The sequence below is a fragment of the Larus michahellis genome, chromosome 1 (genome assembly GCF_964199755.1).
Source record: "Larus michahellis chromosome 1, bLarMic1.1, whole genome shotgun sequence".
In the NCBI taxonomy this organism is placed as follows: Eukaryota; Metazoa; Chordata; class Aves; order Charadriiformes; family Laridae; genus Larus; species Larus michahellis.
The window spans coordinates 31766063-31790399 of NC_133896.1; the positions used below are offsets into that span (position 1 = coordinate 31766063).

Genomic DNA, 24337 nt, shown 5'->3' on the forward strand with positions numbered 1-24337 from the left:
TTTTTCTTGTTGTGTTGGTTTTTTTTTTTTTTAATATCCTTCAATGCTTAATTTATGTTATTACTTTGTGAACCTGTGCAGGCTTCTGTTGTTCATAGCATCCCCTGTCCCAGCTTACTTACACTTTATGTGATATTATTAATCTGCAAAAAAAGGCAGTTTGGCTGGAATAAAGATAACTGAAAATTATACTGTCTGAGATCTGTAGCCACCCATGATCCACTGGATTCTGAAACTCTGAGAACTTGCTCTTTGATTTATGGATGTGCGTGTTAGATTTCATACCATTATCCACACTTAGTGGGAATTTATTCACCATTTACTTCACCAGAAAATTTATTTATGTATTGAAAACACTTGATTATCAGCATATACTCTATCAATATTGATTTGTCTTGGCGTTTCATTCAGAAATCTACTATCCCCCAACGGCGGTGATGACTTGGGAGTAAGAAAGTAGCTTAGTGACTTATGAACGTATTGCCATAAGGTTCTGTGACTTATTAAATGAGGCTTAATTTTAGCGAGATTCAGTTTTGCTGTTTTAGTACTGCGTTTTGAAATAAAACTAAGTGGTTATTTTTAAGCTGTTTGTTTAATTAATCATTAATCTAGGAAAAACAGTAAATGTTTTTATCTAGGAAATAACTTTACTGCCCCTGGTATTTTACTGGGAAAACCTGCTCTCTTGTCATTCACAATGTAAAACTAAATTATCTGTCTGGTTTTGTATGGTAAAATCTGACACCCTATAATGATCAGAGTTTGCTACTGCCTGAAAACCTTTCACGCCTTGGCACTTCTTTGTTCGTAAGGTCATAGCAAACTGCTCTTACAGTGGACAAGTACTTTCCTTATTTTTACGTGCCCAACTAGCAGACCACGTGCATGTAAGCTCTTGTGTGTTTTGAAATCTGTCCCTGTTACTGTGAAGGCTTCCAGCCGCAAAAGACTTCTTACACTAGGTCCGAGGTATTGAAAGCAATACTTTCAGGTATTGAAAACCATACTTCAATTTGGGGGATAACTGGCACAGATTCTGTGATTGGTTCAACCCTGCCTCCCCCTCTGTGCCCCTAGAAGAGCCCATGGCTCTGACAGCAGCATGCTCTGTCTCCTCACAGACCCTCCCGTTGATTTGAATCTTACTCTCACTGCTACCGTGTGCTTGTGCAGTCAGTCTCCCTTAGCCCAGGCAGTGAAGAGGCTGAAATGCCCGTCTGAGGTGGAAAGCTGGATGAGATAGGTCAGAGAGGCTGTGACAGCCCAAAGGGGTTCCCACTCAGGGCTCAGCACTGTCCCTGCTTGGACTTGAGCTGTGCTGTCTCCAAATGCTACAAACATACAAATGGGATGTTTCAGCTCTGCAGTTCTTGGCAGGTGCCAGGAAGAGTTTGTCTTAAATTCACTACTAGATTCAAGCCAGCCTTATGCATTCATGTATTAAATGTGCAAGCTAACAACCTCTCTTGGAGTTCAAGGTGCTGGGTGTGTCTAAACTCTTTCCAGTAAGCAGCCTGAGATCCCAGCATGAGGTTCAGAGATCTAGTCTGACTGCTCACAGCCTCCCCAGGCCTGGCAGGATTCACTAGCCCAAGGCCAGCACAGAGAACCTGAGTGGGCGTTCTGTTCCTCATGGGGTATCTGAAAGGCTGGTTATACACAAATTTTCATACAGAGCTGCTTTATGTGACTGTAATGATGGTGAGCACACCTGTACCACGCTGCCTCTAATACTGGGAGCAGCAGCACAGACATCCAAAGAGGCCATCTTATCTCTGTTGTCGCTGTGGGAGTCAACACCTGATCCCACGCTGCCCTGGAGGTGGAGGTTTCTAGCACCTGAGCTTCTTTAGGTATAGCTACACTGTGCCATGCTGTCTATGGAGACACGTGTTCAGAGATAAAGCAGTTATTTGAGGTACTCTGAGGCTGAACACTGCCTCAGTTTTAATACTAATAACAAAAGTGAGTACAGATAGCTTGTGATGAATGGGGGTGGGGGATAAAAAATAAGAAAACAGAAGAAAGTGTGTCAAAAAGTGCATCTTTCCTTATGAGAGAGAGAAGCTTCTTTAGCAAGGAGGGAGAAGATAGGAGTAGGGAGGCTTCCCAGTTGTGAAGCCTGGACTGCTTCTGTGTCTTTTCCTGTTGATAGTAGTTTGATATAAATGACTCAGGTGCTAAACTGTGTGATCTGTCTTCCAAGACAAATATCTTAGCCCAGCTTAATGTCCTAGGCAGGAATAAATGACACCTTCTGGACTTGGTGAATGCCCTAAGGAGGAGTATCTGACACCTTCTGTACTAATGACTGTTTGTGTGCTAGAGCATACAGTGACCCAGCTGCAAGAGGAATTTAAAGCACTCTCAAAGAGTAGTGGCTTCCTATGGCTTAGACCAGTGCCCTGGGCATGGGAACAGGAATGTGGTGGTGTTAATATGCATAAGATAATTGCAGTCTCCACCACGTTTGGATCCCAAATGACTACCTGCCATCCTATTGTCCAACGGCAACTCAAACTAAAATGATAACCTCACTAGGCATGCGAAGTAGGAAGACTCTTCCGCTTCTAGGGAAGTAGTTACCTAAAATCTAGGACAGCAGCTTTTTCTCTGGATTGCTTTTTGGTATCCAAGGTTTTAAATTTCAGTCAAGTCAGGAGTCCTGGTTAAATGCTTGCCTAGATGAAATAGAGAAAATGACGTTGCTTTTTGCAGTTCAAAGCAAAGGATAAGTTTGTGTACACTTACCCGTTCTACTTAGTTTTAAGAGCAGTAGATGCAATGTAATGTATTGTTTGTGGTTTTTTTGGTTTGGTTTTTTTTTTTTTTTTTTCCCCAAGATACCAGGTCTAAGAAACTAAAAGCTCCAAGAAAGATAGATTTGCTTTAAATGGAAAAAAGCATTTGGGACATGTGGTAGAAAATTTCAAAATATGCATTTGTCATTGAAGGTTGAAGAGTGGAATACTTTTAAATTAGAGAAAAAGGTGTGGTGTTTCAGGATGGGTGTTTTGGCCTTACAGAAATGTAAAACTTCCATGTTTATTGAAGTATTGAAAGACATGGAAAGCAGAGCTTGGGTGTCAGGCTCAGCAGGGATTCTTATGACTTTCATGTTTCATTCTTGCTTAATCTCTCTTAAATCAAGAGAAATATCTTGTTGGGCTTCCATATAACATCAGAGGTTTTGGCCATGATTCGTGTTCTTGATAAGCATCCTGATTTCTTCAGTAAATAATCATGAGCGACTAAAAATACCCTTTTTTTTCTCTGCTGCATTTCATATGCTACTTGTTATGGGAAGATAAACAACTTTGTCGCTTTCAGCCTATTACAATAAGTTGTCATTATTGTCCTGTATTGAATTCTACAATGTAATATTGTCATTGTTTCAGATCCTTTCTCTTTTCTGTGTAAGACAGCCAAAGAGGCACATGGATCTGAACTACCTTTGTTAAAATAATCAATGAGGTTCAAGATGATTTATAGAAAACAGTGGGTGATCCCTCTTTGTTGGAGCATCCTTTGTAATCTTAAGGATGGCGTGTCAGTGTGGCACTGCAGTGAGCGGGCTGTAAAGAGCAAGGGTGCAGATGGAGTGATTCATAAGAGTACTGAAACGGGATGATTTCAAGTGAGGCTCTTCTAAGTTTAATTTCAGAATGCAGGAAAACATTTTCCACAAGTACAAACACTGTTGTGAGAATATGTAAAATATTTGTTATTGTATGTTTCATTTAAAGTGTTAACCCAGCATGAGACAGTTCTTGAGTTTGTCTCTGCTTTTCCTTCTCTTGGTTTTTCCTCACTTAGCTTCTTGGCCCTAACAATAAAGACCTTGGAAAGACTTTTTTGTATCACTAGACAGATGATGCAAGGCATAAATACAGCCTTGGGAACATCTTTAGTGTCTGTCTTAGTGAAACCTGAACATAAAGGTTGATATTTTTAACTGGCAGAATTTCAACAGACTTGCATCACTGTTGGGGCCTAAGTATATTTTTTTTTTCTTGCTGTTCTCTGCTAAGTGATGTAATGTTAAAAGCTGGAAATTTCTCCTTTTTTTTTTTTCCCTCTTTTGTTTCCTGAGGCAAGGAATTAAAGCACCCATGGCATTTGAGTGATGGTTTCAGCATTTTTTTTAGTGTGAAGGAGAATGATGTCAATAACCTCCAATTCCGATAATGATTCCCAGTTAGTCATTATTTGTGAGAATGTGCTGTATTAAAAATTCTGTGCTTTCCTGACATAGTTTTCTATTGATTTAATAGCTGTTAAAGTCGACTTGATCTCTCTACACCCTGCTAGCATGTCTTGCTTTGGAAGGCGTCTTTTTCCTCATCTGCTGTCTCTATCTTCAATTATATTTCATTTTTTTTCTGCCTGCTCAGGACTGTAATTCAGTTTACAATACTTTGTAGCAATCAGTGATATCTAGTCAATTGTCAGATGTTTGACAAACTTCAGTAAATTTCCTCAGGTGACCTCTCAAGGAGCTTTGAAGCTGTGTTGCCTTCTAGCAACTGGACCCATAAATTAACTTTTTTGAGCAGAGTGAAAAGAAGAATTCCATAAAGGCGTAAGGAGAAGCGTACTCAACTTCTTTGTTACACAGAATACTTGTAGAGTTTTAACAGGAGAAAATATTTTGCTTTTTCACATTTTTCTTAGGATGAATTTGCACTGGGTGATACTAGCATTCTTCAGATGTCACTAGAAAATGATAAGACAGAAAAGTGAAAAATGCAAGAAGTGATGTAGTAGGGAATTATCTCTTTCTTTTTTTTACTTAAAGGCCATCTTCCTATTCAAACCACTAACTTGACTGAGAAGCTTTTTCTCAAATGAGCATAATGTGAAATACAATATTTAGTTAGACTTCTAAAAGTGCAGATTCTAAAGGGAAGCAGATTACTGTTGTCTGTTCTCCGCATTTCTATATTGCTTTCCAGTTCTGTTGTTTAAATGTCAATAAATAGTTTTGCAGTTTCTGTTGTTTAAAATTCTTAAAGGAAATATCTTTGTCAATTTGTGAAACTGGATAGGATGATGGGTAATTTGTTGCAAATATTTGCCTGACAGTAGTTTTTAAATAGTCCATAGCAGCCTCCGAAACCTTGACTGATTTCAGTATTTAATAAATACGTTAAGAGACTTCCTCAGAGTGTCTGTCTAATGATTGGATTTGTGACCTCTATGGCTTTATTCTCTTAATGCTACTAATTTTCAGGGGTCTCTTCCTTATTATTTTTGAGCTGTCACTAGTGTGACTTTCATCACCCCAAACTAATCAAAAAGAATTCACTGATTTTTTTTTTTTAATGCACTAAAAGTCTTCATAACACCTCTTCACAGAGTGGAAAAATACAGTTATTGTCAGCTATTTCAGAAATAAATATGATCAAATCCTTACTTTAATATATTATTTGTTCATTTATAGGTTAGCATCTGTCATTATTTGAGAGCTAGAAAAAAATGACTTAAAACCCCCAACTCTCTTCTTGGTGAAAATGGTGTAGATATAGGCCTTTTAAAAGGGTTAACATTAAGAGTATTTTAACCCTGTGTGCTTATTAAATTGATTAAACAATTCATTATAAGAATGCATTATGCGGCATATATTTGCATGTGCACCGATTCACTTTATATGAATTACTTGAACTCTTGTCGTAGTCTCAGTCCTGGTGTGTAATCTGCAAGTGACTGACAGAGGAAACCATCCACACGAAATCCCTGGAAGACCTTCTTCCCCCAGTCACTTGATTTGAATCCAACCCTTTAGACAAGGAGTTGGTGACGGTGTGGTCCATGAACAGGTAGAGAAAGGTATCTGCAGAGAAGGCAAGCTGGCAGAAGGATTAGAAAGCAAAACAAACCAAGAAAATGGGAAGCTCTATGCGGGACTGGACCTGTGACTTTTAGAACTCTTACGCATCTGAACAAGACATCTTGAATCATCGGTCAGTGTATTTTGTCCTCTCACTCAAATCTTTTTTTAATTTTTTTTTTTGGCTTCTTAATGTGGAAAACCTGTATGCTCAATAGGAAAGCTGAAGCATCAGTTTAAAAGCACCTGGTCACTTAGTGTCTTCTTTTATGGGGTTAATATTTTAAAATGGAAAAATGGTTCTTGTTTGGATTGAGATGCTTTTTTTATCTAGAGTGTGTTTTTTACCCTGCCCATTGGGAATTTCCTACTGGTTTTAGTTTCTCTAACTATAAACTGCTCCAGATGGGTTAAAAAGTTTATGTAGGTTTTTCTTAGAATGTAATCAAAACCAGAAATTGAGTTGGGGGTGGTGGTGGTGGTGTGGAATTTAGCAACATTTATTCAAAATGCAAATCTCCACCCACAATGCTTAAACCAGCAAATACTGAAGTGCCTTTTTTAAAGGCCCGTTGTGTTATTGAAAGAATCATATACTTCTGTTTCTAAGTATTGATCTATTTGATTTAATGTGAAATGAGCACACACAGCATGTGTACAAGTCTGAAATAGATGGTTGTGCTGAACAATGCATATTGCGGAGTTCCTTATCCTTAAAAATATCCCACTGTAGGTATACAGTGGAGGTTTGCTTTTGTTAAGGTCAGCCGCTTGGGAGTTCTCAATTTGGTGAATCATGTAGGATGGTGCAGTGATTAGATGCCAAGTCACGATCCAGCGCTTTGAGCTAATTTTACTTCCAGTGTGCTGCTTTTGCATTCAAAGCTCTTCTTACTGGCACTGTTATGTTGCAGACAGGAAAGGAGATCTCCTTTTGCTGCTCAGGGTTGCTCCTTCGTGCTGGGCTTCTCACAAGGGTCTGTGCCTTAGAGTGCAGCCTGTCTGGACCTGGGGGTGCGGCTAGTGGCTTCCAAGTTCGGTCTCTAAGGATCCCAGCTGCTTCCAGGGTCGTTTTAGCGGATGGCATGTATGTATATAGTAAAGGATAATCTCCTGCTTGATGCTTACGCCTGCTGCAGTCCTGAATCCAAAGCAGGCTCCTAAGAATGTGGGAACGCTGAGCCGAAAGTCAAGCATTACTCTGAGCAGAGCAGATGCTGCTGAGCCATCTGAGTAAGCTTTGTGCTGCACTGGTTCTGGATGCAGCCTTTCCTACAGTGGTTTTTAAAAGTAGTTGAGAACAACTTTCATACTTTAATACTGAAACACTTTGAAGAAAATTATACGTGAAGAAACTGTTACACAATGCTGAGCTAAAATTAGAGCTCTGTTCAAACCTGGAGCGATTAGTTTTTGTTATGAGTTCGTTCCTATTTTGAGTTATTTTAATTCATATGGGCACAGTGATATCAGATTGCTTGAAATAAATATAACTTGCAACAGTTGATCATGTCTCACCCTTTATTATTGAAGGAGGAATTGTTAGTGCTGTCTGGTTTAAAAGCTGACACTAGCGTTTGCTACAGGCAAAATTTGTTTGAAAAACTTGAGCCAAAGTAATTCAGTCACTTCTGAAGATGATGACAGAGTAGAAGTTATTACAAAAAAAGACAGTTTTTTATTTAGACACCTTTGCCTTTCTGGCAAAGATTGGTGTTTTGCCATATCTGTGAACATTTGCCTATTACTGGCCAAGTTAAAGAACCTTTAATAAATTTCAGCGTGTCCATTTTCAGTAGCAATGCATAAGCTGTAACAAATACAATCTCTACACTGAGCATATTCCAGATCATACCTGCAGGTGTCTGAGAAGGCCTTAGGCTGTTGAGGGCTGGCCAGGGCTGGGACTTGGCAGAACTGGTGGTTTTGGGGGATAAGGAAGTTTTCCCTTTGGTTAATAATGTTGCTTGTCAGTAATGTAGAGGGATGAATAGCTGGTAATGTGGATGAGCAAGGAGATTTGGCAAGAGGGTGAATGGAGGGGCCCAGAGTCTGAGGAGCTGTGGAACTGAGGAAACTGGGACTGGGAACTGCTGGGCAATAAGGAGATCCTTGGCTGTTAGGCAGTCAGGGTAAAGTGCCTCACTCAGCACTGCAAAGGGCTGCACCCTCTTGTAGCCTGGCCACTTCTACACGGTGTGGCATTTGGCGCTGTGTCTCCTCTAAGTCCTACATGGTAATCCTGTACCTTAAATCAATTGATGGTTTTGGAGGATTAATTTCAAAGTGTCTGGTATAATGTCAGGATGTTCTTTTTTTTATAGTATGGACTTTGTTTTATGTATGTTTTGTGTCCTGGGGAACATAAGAGTGTATGTGTGACAGGAGCTGCCTCGGATGGTGTTGGAGCACTGTTAATGAAATAGAAGTAATGCTGTTTTATGAATGCCGTCCACTGCCAACAGCCCTCAAGTAAGGTAGTATTTCAGAAAGCTGGCTGAAGGGACCAGACAATATAGATGGTTGAGCAGGTCAGTGCTTAAGCTCCTGCACATACCTTTTTTGTGAGCAGTACACGTGTGTTTGACGTGACTGATTTGGCAAAGAGAGTTGGCCTGTGAAGTTGGGGGATGGGGAGAAAAGAATTGGTCTAAAGGACTGGAAGCTTGTTTATGCACATGGATTTGGAGGATGGAAAGGATGAGTGGAGTGAATAAGAGCTAGAAAGGGAGGAGATACCAGGAGAAACTAAAGAACTGGAAAAGCTGAAGCTTGATTAGCAGTGGGCATGAGACAAAGTTAAGGAGTAGCAGTATAAGAAGAGATGGGACACAGATGTACAAGAAGTTCATCTAGGCTGAAATGTGCTTCTGAACAGAAGCCATTACACAGCTTCCAAGATTGACTCCAAAATTTTGGGGTCATCTTTCTGCTGCCGTGTAATCCACTGCAAAAGCATAAGTTGTCTCTCCTACTGGTGGTGTTTTGCAAAGAGAAGTTCACTTTTTGATGTTTCTTCTCCTTAGATTACTTGTGCAGAGGTAAGGTCAGTGTTTAGATCACTTGTAACAGACCTAAAGTTCCCAACTCTGTTTTTAAGCTATGTCATTATTTATAATGATGTCATCTGACAGAATTTCTGTCTCCAAAAATTTCTCTGAAAATCTGGTATGAAGGTTTCGTTGAAGGAAATCAGAAAACCTCAATAGAAACATTAGAATAATTTTGCAAGAGCTTTGGTCTTGTAATACATGTGCATTATAATCATTACATGATAAGGCATGCCAAAGTTGATGTAATAAATCATCTGCTTATGTAAGGGGCAGGGATGAAATTGCTCCTGGAAAATTTGATTTAATTATTGATATGGGTATAGAGATTAGCTTAAAGATAACAGTTCATCCTGCCATATGCTGTTACGAAATGTATATGGAATTGGATGGTGGGGGAAGTGCACATAGAAGGAACCAACAGGCACTCCCAGAGCATTAAATATCAAAATCTTCTGGAGAAACACTTTGCAGAAGCTCCTCCATTCCCTAGGACTGAATTCTCTATTGCTTCTAGCATGGATGACTTGACTCCTCTATTTTCAGGTACCTACTGATAGTCTTGCTGTCTCTTTCTCACTCTCATCTCCCGGAGCTAGTGCTTGCAACATCGCTGAACCCCCAGCTTCCAGGCTCAGTGACAGCACTGTCATTGTGGTGCTGGCGGATGCTCTGTCAGCTCTTTTCCTGCCAGTCAGTGGGGGTTTGCAACACACAAAACCCCAGCTCCTGCTGCCCTTTGGGAGAGGACAGAGCTTGGCAGCTTTAAATCACCTGCCAGCTTCACAAAAACACATTGGGTTTTCCAACTTTGTAGCCAAGATCAAAATCATCTCTAGCGGAAGTTTGGGTTTGTTAGCGTTCCTCACCCCTCCTCTTGGGGCAAAAGCAATCCCTAGGCATTGTGAAGGGAGAAATATGGGGTTTATTTTCTTCATTATCTTAAGTTTTGCTGCTTATTAGAGAAGCCAGGTGGTTTCTGTGGATCGCTCACCTTCTCAACAGGTGGTGAAAATTAATTTTGTGTCCTGTAGCTTTGACAGGTGTTATCAATATATGTACTTGATGCAGAATGAAAATGTCTTACTGTCACTGAACAGACAGTACTACAGACTGGTGTTATCAGTTAGTCAGTCTAGTGCTTTTTCCAGTGTTTCGATACCCAAGTGCCTGAAGTAGCTGCATAAATCCAGATGCATTTGTTGCTTGCCTCTGATACACAAAAATGGGAAGGATATACTCTGCAGTGATTTCAGTGAATGCACCAGAATTTATTTTAATGGGAGGCTGATTTAGACTGTCAGATGTGTGTTGAGTAGAAAGCACTTCTAACACAGGTACATTGCAGTGTTTGCTTAAAAAGGGGCATGACTTATCAGCAGTGGCCAGAATCTCCGTGTATATTTTAAAATAACTGCCTGTTTTGAGCAGTGGATTAGGAATTGGGGTCAGAAGAATTGGGCTGAGGAGAGGCTGTGGAGTCCTGGTAGACGCAGAGTCAGGGGGAGACAGAAAGCAGAACCAGATAAGCCTGGCAAACCACACAGACCAGGGTGAAGAACTAGTATCTGTTATCGTGATCTTGTCATCGCCTAAGTCTTTTGAAGTTTGTGTAACTGTCATACTGGAATATATCATCTACTGCTACTCTGTAGCCCTAAGTCATTTCAGCTCTCATAGGATGTGTTAAGAGCTGTTTGACCGTGCCATGTTAAGTGGTGGTTTCAAGCTTGTAGAATACTCTGTAAAATAGTCTTATACTTAAATTTTAATTTTTCAAATAAATGAAGGTACTTGGACTTCACTTTATGTGTACACATCTTAATTTTATTAACTTGCATATTAACACAGGAGGGATGAGGGAACATACACTTTCTTCAGCTGACAGATACTGTTACTCTACTGTTTGATGTCACCTACGTTAATCCTAGTTCAGCATCACTTATATGGTTACGTTGAGGAGGTCAGGTCTTCCTAAGGCTGGTAGAATAACATGAGCTGTTTTAACAGAACTGCCCTCAGCGTGAGGTTTTGGTGTGTTAGTTCTCCTTCAGTTTAAACATAAAACCAGAACGACATTCTTAAATTATCAAAAGCCGTCATTATTTTCTCAAGATTGTTTTTACAAAATGTGTAAGTCAAAATGAATGTTCTTTTAATGTAGATATCTTCATTGAGTTGGTAGTGCTCTAACTGCTGTGAAGGCACAATTCTTGAAATGTCCACAGGAACTAGAAGCTGAAAGTTTTGTACTGCATGCTTTAAACTTGAATCTCTATGTTAAAAAAGTTCAGATGTTCTTTAATGGATTTTTTTATTCTGACAAGATGTCTCTTATCAATGTTTAAAGTCAAAATAACATTAAACATTAATAATGCCACAGCTCTAATTTGATGTGTGTTTTAAAATCTCTGTACTTCAAAGTGAGTTGGTAGCGCTCGGTGTTAACCTCAATCACTATATGTCTATAAATCCTTTTAAGGAACCTGCAGTGGCTGGTTTTTTTTTTTCTTACACTACTCTCTTTTTCTTCCTTTAAACTGTTTGAATGCCAGTTCCCATATTGGATTTGGCTTTGTCAATAGTATACACTTCATCTCTTGCTGTTTGTAGCATTTTGAGAGTAAAAGTATATTTTTAAATTTGTTTGCTATTTGTCATCCTTGCCTGGATATTATTATTTTTATGGTAAGGGAGAACTGTGCATGCATACCAACACTGTGCTGATAGATTATCCTCGACAGACTAAAACACTGTGGTAACAGCAGAAAAAAATATATCCGATTTGCACTTGGAAAAAAGTTCCACAGCAACATTGGAATTAAGTATACTTTTGATTTTATTTACTGGGTTACTATTGTGTGTCTTCAAGTCCCCAGTCTTTGTTTCTACATAATCATCATTTAGGTATTTATTGCTTTTATATTTTTCATAATAAACTTTACTGTTCTTCCAAGAAAAATGAAATAGTAGCTAAAATAATAAATAATTAATGTTTAAAATGGTTAGTTTTACGTTTAAGTCTATTTGCAAACAAAACCCCCTAAAGCTTAGCAAAGTGAAAACAGATCTTTATTTCTGTATTTGTAGAAAAGAATTACTAAAAGCTTATTTACCAAGTCCAGAGGTGGCCTGCCTGAATAATGTCTTATTTAAGACAAAAAATAAATGTTTTCTTTTTTTTTGAGGCAAACTCATTATTTGTAATGGGCTATATTTGCTAAGGTAGTTCTCAAATATGTTTTGCAGAATTCCAGTAAGACTTGGGATTGTCATAACTTGGCATTTCACCCATCGCAGCTCCTGAACTATCCTGAATATTTCTGCTCTGATAGTGGGGTAACACCTCTGTCTATCTGGGTATGCTTTCAGGAAAGATGAATTACATACATTGATATCTACAGACCATAATGGTATAACTGAAATAAATAGCTTTGATTAATTTTCCAAGACTGACTTTTCCAGTAAATAATGAAGTTGGAGAAAGACATGAAGGTTGTTGGGAAGAAAGGCAAGTGTAACTCATTGGAACTGTGGGCTTTATTAATATGCAGAGGTGCTCATTGCAGATGGAAAAGTAAATAAGGGAATCAGGGTATTTGCAGATCCCTTCTATATCATGATTTTCTTTGTGTGTCAAAATTAAACTAATACTATATACTTCAGAGTATATACTATACTAGTATATTGAATAAAACAACATCATTTAGTCATGTTGTTAAAAGTCCCTCAAACACAAACCCCTCACTTTCTAAGATCACATTTGATTACTATATATGTTTTAAGCTCATTGAACTTTGAGCCTTGAGGCTGCATTTGTTACCTGTATGTTATCTGCATTTTTGGAGGGCAACACAGCACGTTTCTATTACCTCAGCCACCTGCTGGAAACGCATTGATTTCCTGGCCATAGCCATTTGGAATTCAGCACTGCAGGCTCTCGTACAAGTAAAACCTGTCCTAGGCATGGAGATCTCCACCAAGTTTGTAAAACAGGTAGCTGTTTTACAATTCTATATATGGCATACAATTTGGTAAGCAAAAAGTGCTTAAAAACAGATTATAGAATGATATATAATGAAATATAGAAATGATATGTAAACTATATTCCTCCTCCTCCAGTTGCAAAGTAAAATAATTTGAGTCCCCCACAATAATACCTTTGGACTCATGTCATACGCTCCTAATGAAAGGAGGAGACTGTTATGGCAGAGGTACTACCTGGCCTCAGGAGTTAATCCAACAAGCTGTACCTGTTGGTGTCAGAGAGTTATGGCTGTACCATCTTTCCAGCTGCTCCAGCTCTGTCTCTGAAGCAGTTCTAGCTGAGGCAGATCCAAACCAGATTTGCTGTACAGAAGGCAAATAGTAAATAATTGAACTGGAGACTTGGCAACTCCTAGGTGGAGAAATGATTCCAAACACCTTTCTTCTCAGGCTGCTAGGAAAGAAGAGAGGTGCATCTGCTGCTCATCAGGCTGTTTGATACCAGCAAAACAGGATTCTGCAAAGGTCAGGTTATTACGAAGACTTCTGGGCTGCTCTGTGAAGTAAGGAAAAAAAACTATAAAAGGTATAACTTCTCTTGAGGGTCTTTAAGCAGTAGTAAAGCCCATTTTTGTATGTATGTGAATATTTAATCTCTTACTGTATACAACACAAAATCTTGCCATGCATGCAAATAAAAAACTGAGCCCGCTGTGAGTTTGGATGTGTGGGAATTTGGCTATAATGAATCTGATGTTAATGATTTTAATACAAATTCCATATTAAAATCTTGAATAATAACTTTATACAAATCATACCCTCCTTTTCTGTCTTTTTGTATACCTTATACGTACTGCTACTTTTTTCTCCACTGCTAGTATTTGCATACTGTATTTTCTTGCTGAAACTATTTTTTGAGTGTGTAACTTTATTGTTGAGTTCACTTCTATTGCCATATAGTTTTACTGTCTTTAAGGAAAATACGAATAGTTCCATGTTCTGTTGTTGCAGAGATGAAGAAGCCATTATGCTTGTGTGGCTAGTACTTAACACTCTTTTGGTGGCTATCCTAAAAATGAAATATTTACTCTGTTCATGCAACACAAGTTCAGAGAAGTTAGTTGCTGCACTAAGTCATTTGACAGCTTACAAAATATTAATAACGTGTAGTCTTTCTGGTGATGTGAATGGCACATTGAGAGACAATACTTTGAAATTGGGAGTGTAATTACAAAGAAAAATATCAAATGTCCTCTTTACATAACTAATACCAAATTATGCAAATGTATTTAAAATCAAATGCAGTTCTGACTAGACTGCAGGGACAAATGATTTAAGGATTTTGAATTTTATTTTTTTTCAACTCCAGGTCAACTGTCGAAATTCCTTCCAGATCAGTAGTCATCAAAATTAATTTATTTATCGGATGATTGACAAAAAGACTTTAAAATTGAGACCTCAAAGTCTTAAGCATATAGTATGAAAGGGCTCTGCCACAGCAGAAGACTTGCGGTGCTTTAAGAACTTAAACCTGAAGGCAGTTTCATGTGTGATGAGCATAGATGTTCATCGTTTAGCCTGGGAAATAGAAACCAGGTTTGAAGTGAAAGTTCTGGGAAGATGATGCCCAGAAATGCATTTATATACAATGCGCAATTTTTCCCTTTAAAAATGGGCAAATACATCAAAATGAGGGCTTTGTACATGCGAGCAACTCTGCCAAGTCCGGGTGTGCATGTCTGCACACAGGTATTATGCAGAGCTGCTCAGTTTATAATACCCCCCTTTCCCACTTTGTTCTGCACCAGTTGCTAATGAAGGTGGTGCCTCGAGGGTCCTACTCTGTGGCCAGCAGTGTGTAGCTATGAAGAGCTGGGCCAGAGGACAACTGAGACAGAATCAGGAGGTGTCTCCATGCGTTTTGCTGTTCAGAATCTTCTTGACTGCTGGGTGCTGTTCTTCTGGGTGGAGCTCTTAAACTTGCAATTTATTGGGAGGATTATTGCAGATTTGTGCCTTTTCAGACAAGCAGCCATGACACTGCAGTACTTGCTGGAGGAGAAACTTGAGATAAAATATGCTTTTTTGAAGTAGATTCAAGCCCACATCTTTTATCTCTGAGGAAAATCCCTATTCATCACGTTTTAGGATCTTTGGACAGCAAGGACAAAGGGTCAGAGAAAATCTTTTTTTTTTTTTTTTTAATTGAATATGTTCCTCAGATGTGATCTGCAGGGGGAAGAAAGTATCTTCTCTGTCTCTCTACAGAAGCAGTGCCACTGAGGGCAAAACACTGGGGTGAGCCACAGCCAGTCCTGCTTTGTGTAAAGGAGAAAGCACTGCCGTGTGGCACTTTCTCTGCCTCTCATGTTAAAGAAAATCACAGCTGTGTCAGTCTGAGCCTGATCCTCTTGTGTGCCAGGCGTACCTGGGGTGTACCTACTGAAAACAGCCCTTCAGGAGTTTCAGGTGGATTAATTTGGTTTCAAGTTGTCAGTCAAGATGCTGGCAAGACTCAAGCAGATAGCTGTGAAGTTCTTTCAAACTGTTACAGAGGAAGAATGGTGGATAGCAGGAAAGCCTTCAAGTAAAGTTTAAGACATCAATGAATTTGGGTGCTTCTAGGTGTGATGGCAGATAAGGTTGGACAGAGGAACATCAGGAGTGGAGTGAGGCCCTATGCCAGTCAGATCCTCTTTGGGTAGTGTAGCCTCAGGTGTAGTGCATATATCATGGGCAGAAGTTCAATCAATACATGCCATACCAAGAAGAAGAAAATCCTTGGGCAGCTGAAGCATCCCAAAAAGATTTCTGCTAACAAAGACGACTCACTGTATTTTATTTTTTTTTTTTTTCCCCTCCCCTTGAGCATGGATTGAAAACTGCGGATGCCAGAATCTTGATTGTGTGTTTTGAGGTGTTTTGTTTTCTTGTTTGGTTGGTTTTGGGTTTTTTACCAGGATCAAGATTCTAACCTGCTTTGTAGATGTCACTTTCTTCCTTTTATCCTCTTCCCTTTCTCCCTCAGGCTTGATTCTCTTCAATCTCTTTTTGTGTATTTGATGTAAATTCATTTAGGCTATGCACTAGATGTGTTTAGGGAGGTATTTAGTTTCTTCTCTAGTAATCTACAGGCGGTGCAGCATCAGCAAATCTGTTTTGTTCCTGAAGCTGCAATTGGGTTTTGAGTTGATAAATCTCCTGATCCTGGGGTTAGGAAGTGTACATTTGTGTACACTTACACTGTGTCTCTTTGCCCAGTGTATTTAAACTGCTTTAGGCGTCCAGCAGTCAAGGACACTCACTGTGCACAAAAAGGAAGGGCAAAGCATTTGTTCCTTTATGAAAAAGGCTAGAGAACAGTACTAGAGAAAATCTTAGTATAATTAAAGTTAATGCTGTGAATCTTATTATGGAACATCCTCATCAAAAAGTAGCACGAAAGCAGAAAGAAAGCCCATGTACTTGAATCTATGGCAATACTAAGCTGTACGTGCTATAGCTGGGTAAAATAATAAAGTGAATGAACTTTGAGTTATTTGAAGAGAACTCTTCTCAGTCTGCGGTGCTGGAGTCACTTCTAGGAAACCTCGCTCTCCTTGACAACTTCTCTGTGTGATAAACAGCTTATACGCCTTATGTGTGGGAACAAAGTCTCTCCCTGTAAGAGATTCAGAGAAATCGAACCAGTATGAGCCTGCATCCCCAAAGTGTTCAAGAAGTTATTTTCTGTAGCTGGCAGATAGCCAGCTTTGGCTGGTACAATGAACATCAAGAAAATGTAGAAAGGAGACAGAGAAGCTTGAGAATGATAATCAGGACATAGATGCTACAAGGATTTTGGAACAAAAATAACAGGTTATCAGGTTTAGTTTAAAGCCTCCTTTGCCTACCATAAACAGTTGGTGACTAGTAAGGAATAACTGGCTGTGTTCTATTATAGAACATCCTTACATAAGTCTGTAGGAAAAAAACCCAAAAGGAATAAATTATTACTGAGGAAGAAACAGCAATGGATTTAACTTAAGTCCATGAAATTTCAGTGGTAGCACCTAAAACCAGTAGAAGGGGTTATGATGATGTTTTAAAGTAAATAAATTCATTTTAAAATCCTCAGAGGATCCTGTTCTTTACAATTTTCACTTGATAATAGCTCTTAACTCAGCAGCTACTCTTCAAAATTCACCTCCCAATGTGAATATTTGGAATGAATTTTTGGGAGGAGGATACACAGGTGACAGTGGACAGTCATTGTCTCTATCTTCATAGGCGTGTGAAGCTTTGTTTTCGAATGTTATGTGCACTTTGCAGTCTTTTCAGACTCCTTAATCCTAAAGGCATTTTTTATAAAGAAACCGGAAACTATATGGATCTTACTTTTGAACACAACATTTTGATCCCAGGAAACTTTACTGGTGAAGTACAGGAAACTGAATCTGGAAAATGAAAAAATTCAGTTTGCCTATGCAAAAATGTGAAAAATAATGATAGATGATTCTATCAAAACATGTGCAGGGAACAAAGTTAAATCAAGGCTATGCATTTCCTAAATTCCCATATAGGAAATAGAAGTATTTTTCCCCTCGCTTTTCAAACAAAGAAACTGTAGTACTAGTAATAAGAATAATAAATAATAATAATAAAGAAGTCTCCAGCTGCCTAGTTAGCATACCTACTCTTGGTCTCATGTGACCATCAAAATGAAATACTGTCCTAATCAGGTGGACATGCCAGAAGTCTTAATCAAGGTAATGATATATCCAATCATACCTGTCAATACAGAGGTATTTACTCTTAAAAGAATGTGGCTTCAGTTGTAGCAGTTAGGCTTACAGAAGCTTTTAAAACATTCAGGGTCCAAAATAACAGGTGAAACAACCAGCTCACTTTATTATAGCACTACGATAGTGAGCCTTCTATCTTCTTCACTGCGGTGACTTAACTGCACAAGCATCTTTTAAACTTGTTTTCCTGTGCCCCATCCCTGGGTACTTGTGAACCATGCCGTCTTTCTAGAGTTACGGATCCCATACCTGTTTGCCCAGCCTGAGACCAGCATCTGGGGTTAAACTCTACAACAAGGTTAGCTGTTGAGCTGCTTGAAGAGCTCAGCTGAGTATTACACTAGATAAATTTTTATGGGAGCATGACTCTGACCTTATAAAGCATAAATGATTTGTGGCTTTTCTGGGTATTATTATATGCCTGGAAAGAGTTGAGGACATTTGGAAAGGAAAGCCAAAAAAATGTGTGGAAAAAACCAGATGGATGGATAATCAGTATTATCAGGTAATTGCTAGATATTTTTCAGATTTAGTTTTTCATCTTTTCTAATGAGCAGATCTCAAAGTAAGGAATTGTGTGCTGCATGTGCACATCACTGTTATTTTCAGCCCAAACAGTTCAATAGGTTAAAAAGTAGTTTTGTTAATAAGACGTTCCTAATGGTTATATTAGTTTAAAGGCTTCCTGAGGCTAAAATGGTAATAAGGTATAAAACAAGATGCCATGGGTAACATTATGATTACAAAAAAAAATGTGCGTATCTCAGTGAACATTTTCAGAGGGAGACATGATTATTTCTGTTGAAGAAAAAATAGCTGCTATGAATGAAAATCTTCTAATAAAAATATATTGGGAGGTAAGAGAACCAGTTCAAAGGCTTCTTTTAAAGTCTCCATCACAAAGAGTCTGTTTTATTGTGATAGCTGCTGTCCTGACAGTCAAGTGACATATTTTGCTATGGGGTTTGAGCTGTCCATTAAATATAGCAACTCCGCTTTTTGAAAGTTTTGAGTAGCCCACTGAGTAGCTACTGGCTGAAAAGTAGGAGTCACAGTGGGAAGCTGAAGGGGAACGGGCCTCTGGAGCATTTAGTGTTTAATGGATCTACAGCTGTAGTGAAGCAGTGTGCAGAAATAATTCTAATTAGGCTTGGTCAATCAGATGACAAAATGAGCCCTGCCCCTCCATCATTCAGCTCTAAAATTCAGAAGACAATTTCTCCTTAAACCTAGTTAAACAACAAAAAAAATCTGTTCAATTGGTTATATTTTAGCTAACTTCTTGATACAGTATGCTGTCAAAGGCAGAGGGGAGCAAATAGTTAAGTTACTGTTTTGGCAAAATTGCCTTTTTCATCTGGGACTTCATTTTGGAAGGAATGATCAAACCCATGAAAATAGTGATTTTGAGAATTGAGCTTTTACAAGATTTAGATGTTACTAAATAAAAATAATAGATTAATATTGTGCCACGTTTGTGGCACGGTAAGTAGCTTCTTATTTACAGTTTCATGTCAGCTGTTGTCATTAGAATACACAGTTGTAAAAGTGCAATTAAAGAGCAATAACTTTGAATGGCAGAGGTCTTGCCTAATCAACACTATTTTTTTTTGATGATAATCTTCACATCAAAAACAAATTGTCTGTAATTGTAGCTGAGAAGGCTAAAAGTCTTAAAAAAAAAAAAAAAAAAAAAAGTCCTTTGCAGCTGTAGAAGCGTGGTCCATACATGAAGTGGGAGTTCAATTAAGATACTCTGGTTCTATTTCGGCAAGTTTAAGAGGTCAGGTGGATGCAGTCATTACTGAACCTTACTGGCAATCTGCTTTGAAGCAGATTCTTAAGTAGAGATTGTGCTTTTGTGAATAAAAGCGTTGTTGTAATAAGCCCTGAGAACAGAATAGGTTTCAAAGGAGCAGATTAGGTTATTGTTCTGAACTAACGCTGGTGCTAATAAATGCTGTCAGAATTCTTACTGCTACCTATAAAAAGATGCAAACCCCCTAAAGTTAGAAACGTTTTAACTGGACTTAAGTAAATAAAAAAAAAAAGTCCAGATTTCTGGTGGAACAGAAATTAAAAGTTTTAAATAGGGTTTCTTTCTTTAGGCGTTGGAAAAAAGCTACTGTTCTGTACCAGGGTTGCTTCAAGGTAGTTTCTTGGAAAGCCAAGGTGGTCCGGATGTTCACGTGCTGTGTGTGCAATCAGTGGCTTTAATACTGTGTGCAAGCACATTCAGCTCTTCTAAAATGTTTTCGTTTATTTCTCGTTATGTTTAAATTTTCTTTCTTGTACTGGAATGTCACTACTCAGCACAAATAGTAGCTTTTGCAATGATCTGCCTCTCAGACACTGTCAGTGGAGACCAGAGGATGCCCCACTGGTAAGTCACCAAGTAGAAAGAACATAAAGGAAAAACGAGCTCTAAGTTAAGAGGCAAGTCACAGGTCGTTGCTTAGTGGGAAACTGTGGGTAAGGTAATATCTGGATAAAATCTTTGTTGATTTTACTGGCTGTGTTGTTTTTGCACTGTGTATCATGAAAAGGAACTATATATTTTTCTTTCTTTTTGTTGATAGAAACCAATTACTCTTAAACAAACAAACAAATGGAAAAATACCCTAATACAGTGAGCATCATTTTACTAAAAGGCTCATGCAGCTAAAGCAGATTTAGCTCTGCTTTTAAATAAATACAGGGAGATGTTTAACCCCTATTGTATGGACACAAAGCCTATGCTGATCACACAGAAGCTTGGGAGGGCCGAAGACAAAGCAACGGGCTGCTGGAAACAGCTCCTCTTGTACGTGCTGCTGCACACAGTCCAGCAACAGCAGGGCTTAACAGCAGAGTTTTGTCAAGATTACAACATGAAGGGGAGCATGTTACAAATTCTTACCTCTCACTAACAAAAGGAAAGGAGGGGGGAAAAAAATAACCAAACCAAAAAAGGGAAGAGGACTATATAGCTATATGCACAAGGTAATGGCTGATTTCCCTTTTCTATTCCGATTCTTCTCAATCGCTTACATAATTGGTATTTGTGTTCCTAAGCATTAGTTAGTTTGATTTACTGAAATGAAGTGATGAAATGGGAGTTTATACCTCTGAAGAGGAGAATAAACCTCTTCTATGTAACTTCCTGAAATATTTGACTTTGGTTAACAGTCTAGGAATTGAAATCAATGCATTTATTATTTATATCCATGGAGGGAAGGCATGACTCTGCAACATTTTAAAGATCAGGTGAAATTTATAGTGTTTTGATTATTATAATATGTGTAAAATTAAGGCATTGTTCTTACAGATGTTAACATAATTGAGACTGGACTACTTGCCTTAGGAGATGTCTTCATGAGGATGTGTATATAAGAAGTGAAAAACTGCAGTTATTTTTGGTGTATTTCCAGGATATTTTTTTCCATTGTTACTTTATCAGAATCATCTGGGGTTGAGCGCTACCAGAAGTAAGATAGATATGACAGAAAGATGGATCACTGCCCTCATCAACCAACAGGGTAGTTTCTCTTTTTCTGAGGGCTCCTCATCACTCCTTCGTTCTGAAAGAAGAAATGACATGAGGGTGAATAATGGAGCTCTGCAGTGCTGGATCGCATAAAACTGCACTTAAATACACTAAATAAATTCTATATGTCACACAGCAAATATTTTTCCAGGTCCCCTGAAAATGCTTTGCATTAAATAGCTTTCTGCAGTATTGTAAAGTAAAAGGAAACTGAATTATATATGGGTATGTATATGTTGTTAATTTTAGGAGAAAGACGCATATTGTCTCATTCTAGTGTCTTAACTTTTTTAATTAATATTTTGAATACATTCTATATAAAACCATTTTGCCAATCAGATTATATAAAATAAAAATGGAATTTTTGTATTTCGAATTTTACACAGTTACGTATTACAATCTATGTATTTTTCATTCAAAATTTTACTTCTCTGAAGTCTGACACCACAATTAGTAGAAAAGCTTGTAAAGCAACAATGCTATGTAAATTTTAGTTCTTTCACAAAATTTTAAATAAGTACAGAGTAAGCATAATGTCAGGTGCAGAAAAGTAAGAAGTGTGCTTTACACTTACAAAATATGCTAGCAGCCAAACTCATGTACAAAAAGTCAGAAGTTACATGATCCCAGGTCATTAACAAATTTTAAGCCAGGTTTCATCTAAACTATTAGACTTCTTTAAACCGTCTTTTTTGCCCTCCTCCTTGATTTTTCTTTCTTTTTCTTTTTTTTTTTTTTTTTTTTTTTAATTCATGCTGTCTCTCTCACTCATGGTTTTCCTGTAAAGGTACAAATACTCCTGTCACTTTGGAAACCAGACATCTGGTTATGAATTTACATTTTTGGACATGAGGGCTTCCTGGCTAGGAAGAAATATATGGATCTTTACTTCTTGCTTCTCTAAGATCATGCCACCAAGCCCTTCAAAGGATCCTCTTCGTGCACTTAGCATTGTGAATAAGAAGGCAAATTTAAAAACCCCCTGAAATTGCTGCTTCTTCATTGGATCTGAGTTGATTTTTGGATGTACAGGTGCTCTTCTGTGTGTGATTTACAGACCTCATTATGATTTCCTTGGAGTTTCAAGCTTTTGTTAAGCTCCCTCCTAAGAGACTATCAGAGAAAATAAATAACGTCACAGCAAAAGAATCTGATCGTGGACTGTAAATAGGTTAAAGGCACAGATGTCAAGAAGAACTATAGCAAATATTTATTTTTGGAGCAGCCTGTGTGTAGTCCAGGCATCCAAAGAGTCTGATATTCTGACCATTTCTTACCCAGCAATTGAAAACAGTTTGACTGTAGTACAGTTTCTTTTCTCCCAATAAAACACTGTAAATTGTAATTCATTATAGTATGTCCCAAACAATATGTATTATTGCATAACCATGTTTACTTCAAAAGAGTTGGGGAAACCAAGTGGTGAGGTTTCTTTCACTTCTTTTAATGAGTGTTAAAAATCTGGGAAAGGTTACTCGCGGTGTCAACAGAGCCATGGTGTTCTGCTGTATGTGAGGTCTTACACAAGCTATCTCTGGGTTTAAGATCATGCCTAACTTTTAGATGTAGCCCTTGGGGCTACAGCTGTCTCTTGCTGGTAATAGCTAGTAATAAAAAGACAGGGACAAATTCCTGTCATCAAGGTAGGCTAATTGGTAAGGGTTGGTCTGCCTCTACATTTTAATGCTGAGAGTTGGGGTGGTTCAGCCTGGAGAAGAGAAGCCACTGGGGAGACCTTATACCACCTTCCAGTACCTAAAGGGGGCCTACAGGAAAGGTGGGGAGGGATTCTTTATCAGGGAGTGTAGTGATAGGATGAGGGGTAACGGTTTTAAACTGAAAGAGGGGGGATTTAGATTAGATATTAGGAAGTAATTCTTTACTGTGAGGGTGGTGAGACACTGGAACAGGTTGCCCAGAGAAGTTGTAGATGCCCCGTCCCTGGAAGTGTTCAAGTCCAGGCTGGATGGGGCTTTGAGCAGCCTGGTCTAGCGGGAGGTGTCCCTGCCCATGGCAGGGGGTTGGAACAAGATGTTCTTTAAGGTCCCTTCCAACCCAAACTGTTCTCTGATTCTAAAGTGTGCTCTGGTTTTGTCTTGGAAACAGTGAGTTGGTGGACCAAACCAGCCAGGAAGCAGCGCGAATGGCAGGGTAGATGTAGCCGCTGCCTTTATATAATAGGATATGTGTGATCATTGTTGTACTCAAGTATTTTGACCAGTGAAGAGCTGTATGCACGTAGCAGTTCTGAATGCAACTTCAGTGGTGACTTTGGCTCATCAAGGTCCTGTTGGTTTGCAGACAGCTGTTCCTGCTGAATTTAGAGGTGTGGGGTAGGAAAGGATTTGAGTGCCTGAATAAAGATGAAGGCAACAAAGTGAACTACCAAAGTGGATTTCACCCCAGTGAAGTAAATTATATATGCCAAATTCCCAAAGTTACAAAGATAATGTATTCTTTGGGTGCTTTATTATGTAAGAGCAACAAGTTGATTTGCAAGAGCATGATAAAGAGCAATTTATGAGAAGTGCTGTTTGTTAAACTGGTCTGCCAGCTGGCAAACCCCTAACTGTTGACCAGAACTCTCTTGTAGCTGTTTCTTCCAGTAACAATGAAAAGGCTTCTTAAAGTACACTGAAAGAAATTCTATGGCTGTGTTATCGCTTTGGTGGGAAATTAAACCTATCTTACTGTATACTGTTGTAAATTGAGCTTTTGCAGTCTCTCCTGTTTTACCTTGCAAAATAGTGCTAAACTGCACTATGAGTAAATCAGTAACTTTAATTACTTTTCTACAGATAAAACGTATACTTCTATGTACAGTATATAAAACAACAGGTGCTGTAGTGATGCTAATCTATTGCTATTGGCTTCACTTCATCACCGGCTCACTGAAATAAGGAGTACATATAGTGGCAAGCATAGCTGAGTTTGCACATGTACTGTAAAATTAAAAGACTGTAAGGGAAATCCTCAGTTAGAAATTTTTTTAAGTTCACGTGCAAAATACATGATCCTACTTAAAGCTTGCTTGCTTGCTTGGAAGTTCAACTCCCTGCATGTGTTACCATGGAAAAATAAGCAACATCCTTCTCAACAAAACATCAAATATGTTTAAAATGGGGTATTCAAGTAACACAGAGTAAGAGAAGAGAGG

At 38.5% G+C, this 24337-nt stretch overlaps 1 protein-coding gene across 33 annotated transcripts in view; it reads left to right on the forward strand.

Moving 5' to 3' along the window:
- NRCAM (neuronal cell adhesion molecule) overlaps positions 1–24337 on the forward strand; it is a 164151-nt gene that overhangs the window by 26305 nt on the left and 113509 nt on the right. The window contains exon 2 of one of the 33 annotated variants that reach the window (XM_074609347.1): positions 13321–13456. The exons of the other annotated variants lie outside the window; for them this stretch is intronic. The gene's annotated coding sequence lies outside the window, so the exon portion shown is untranslated. The remainder of the gene's footprint in view (positions 1–13320; positions 13457–24337) is intronic. 33 annotated transcript variants of the gene reach the window in all.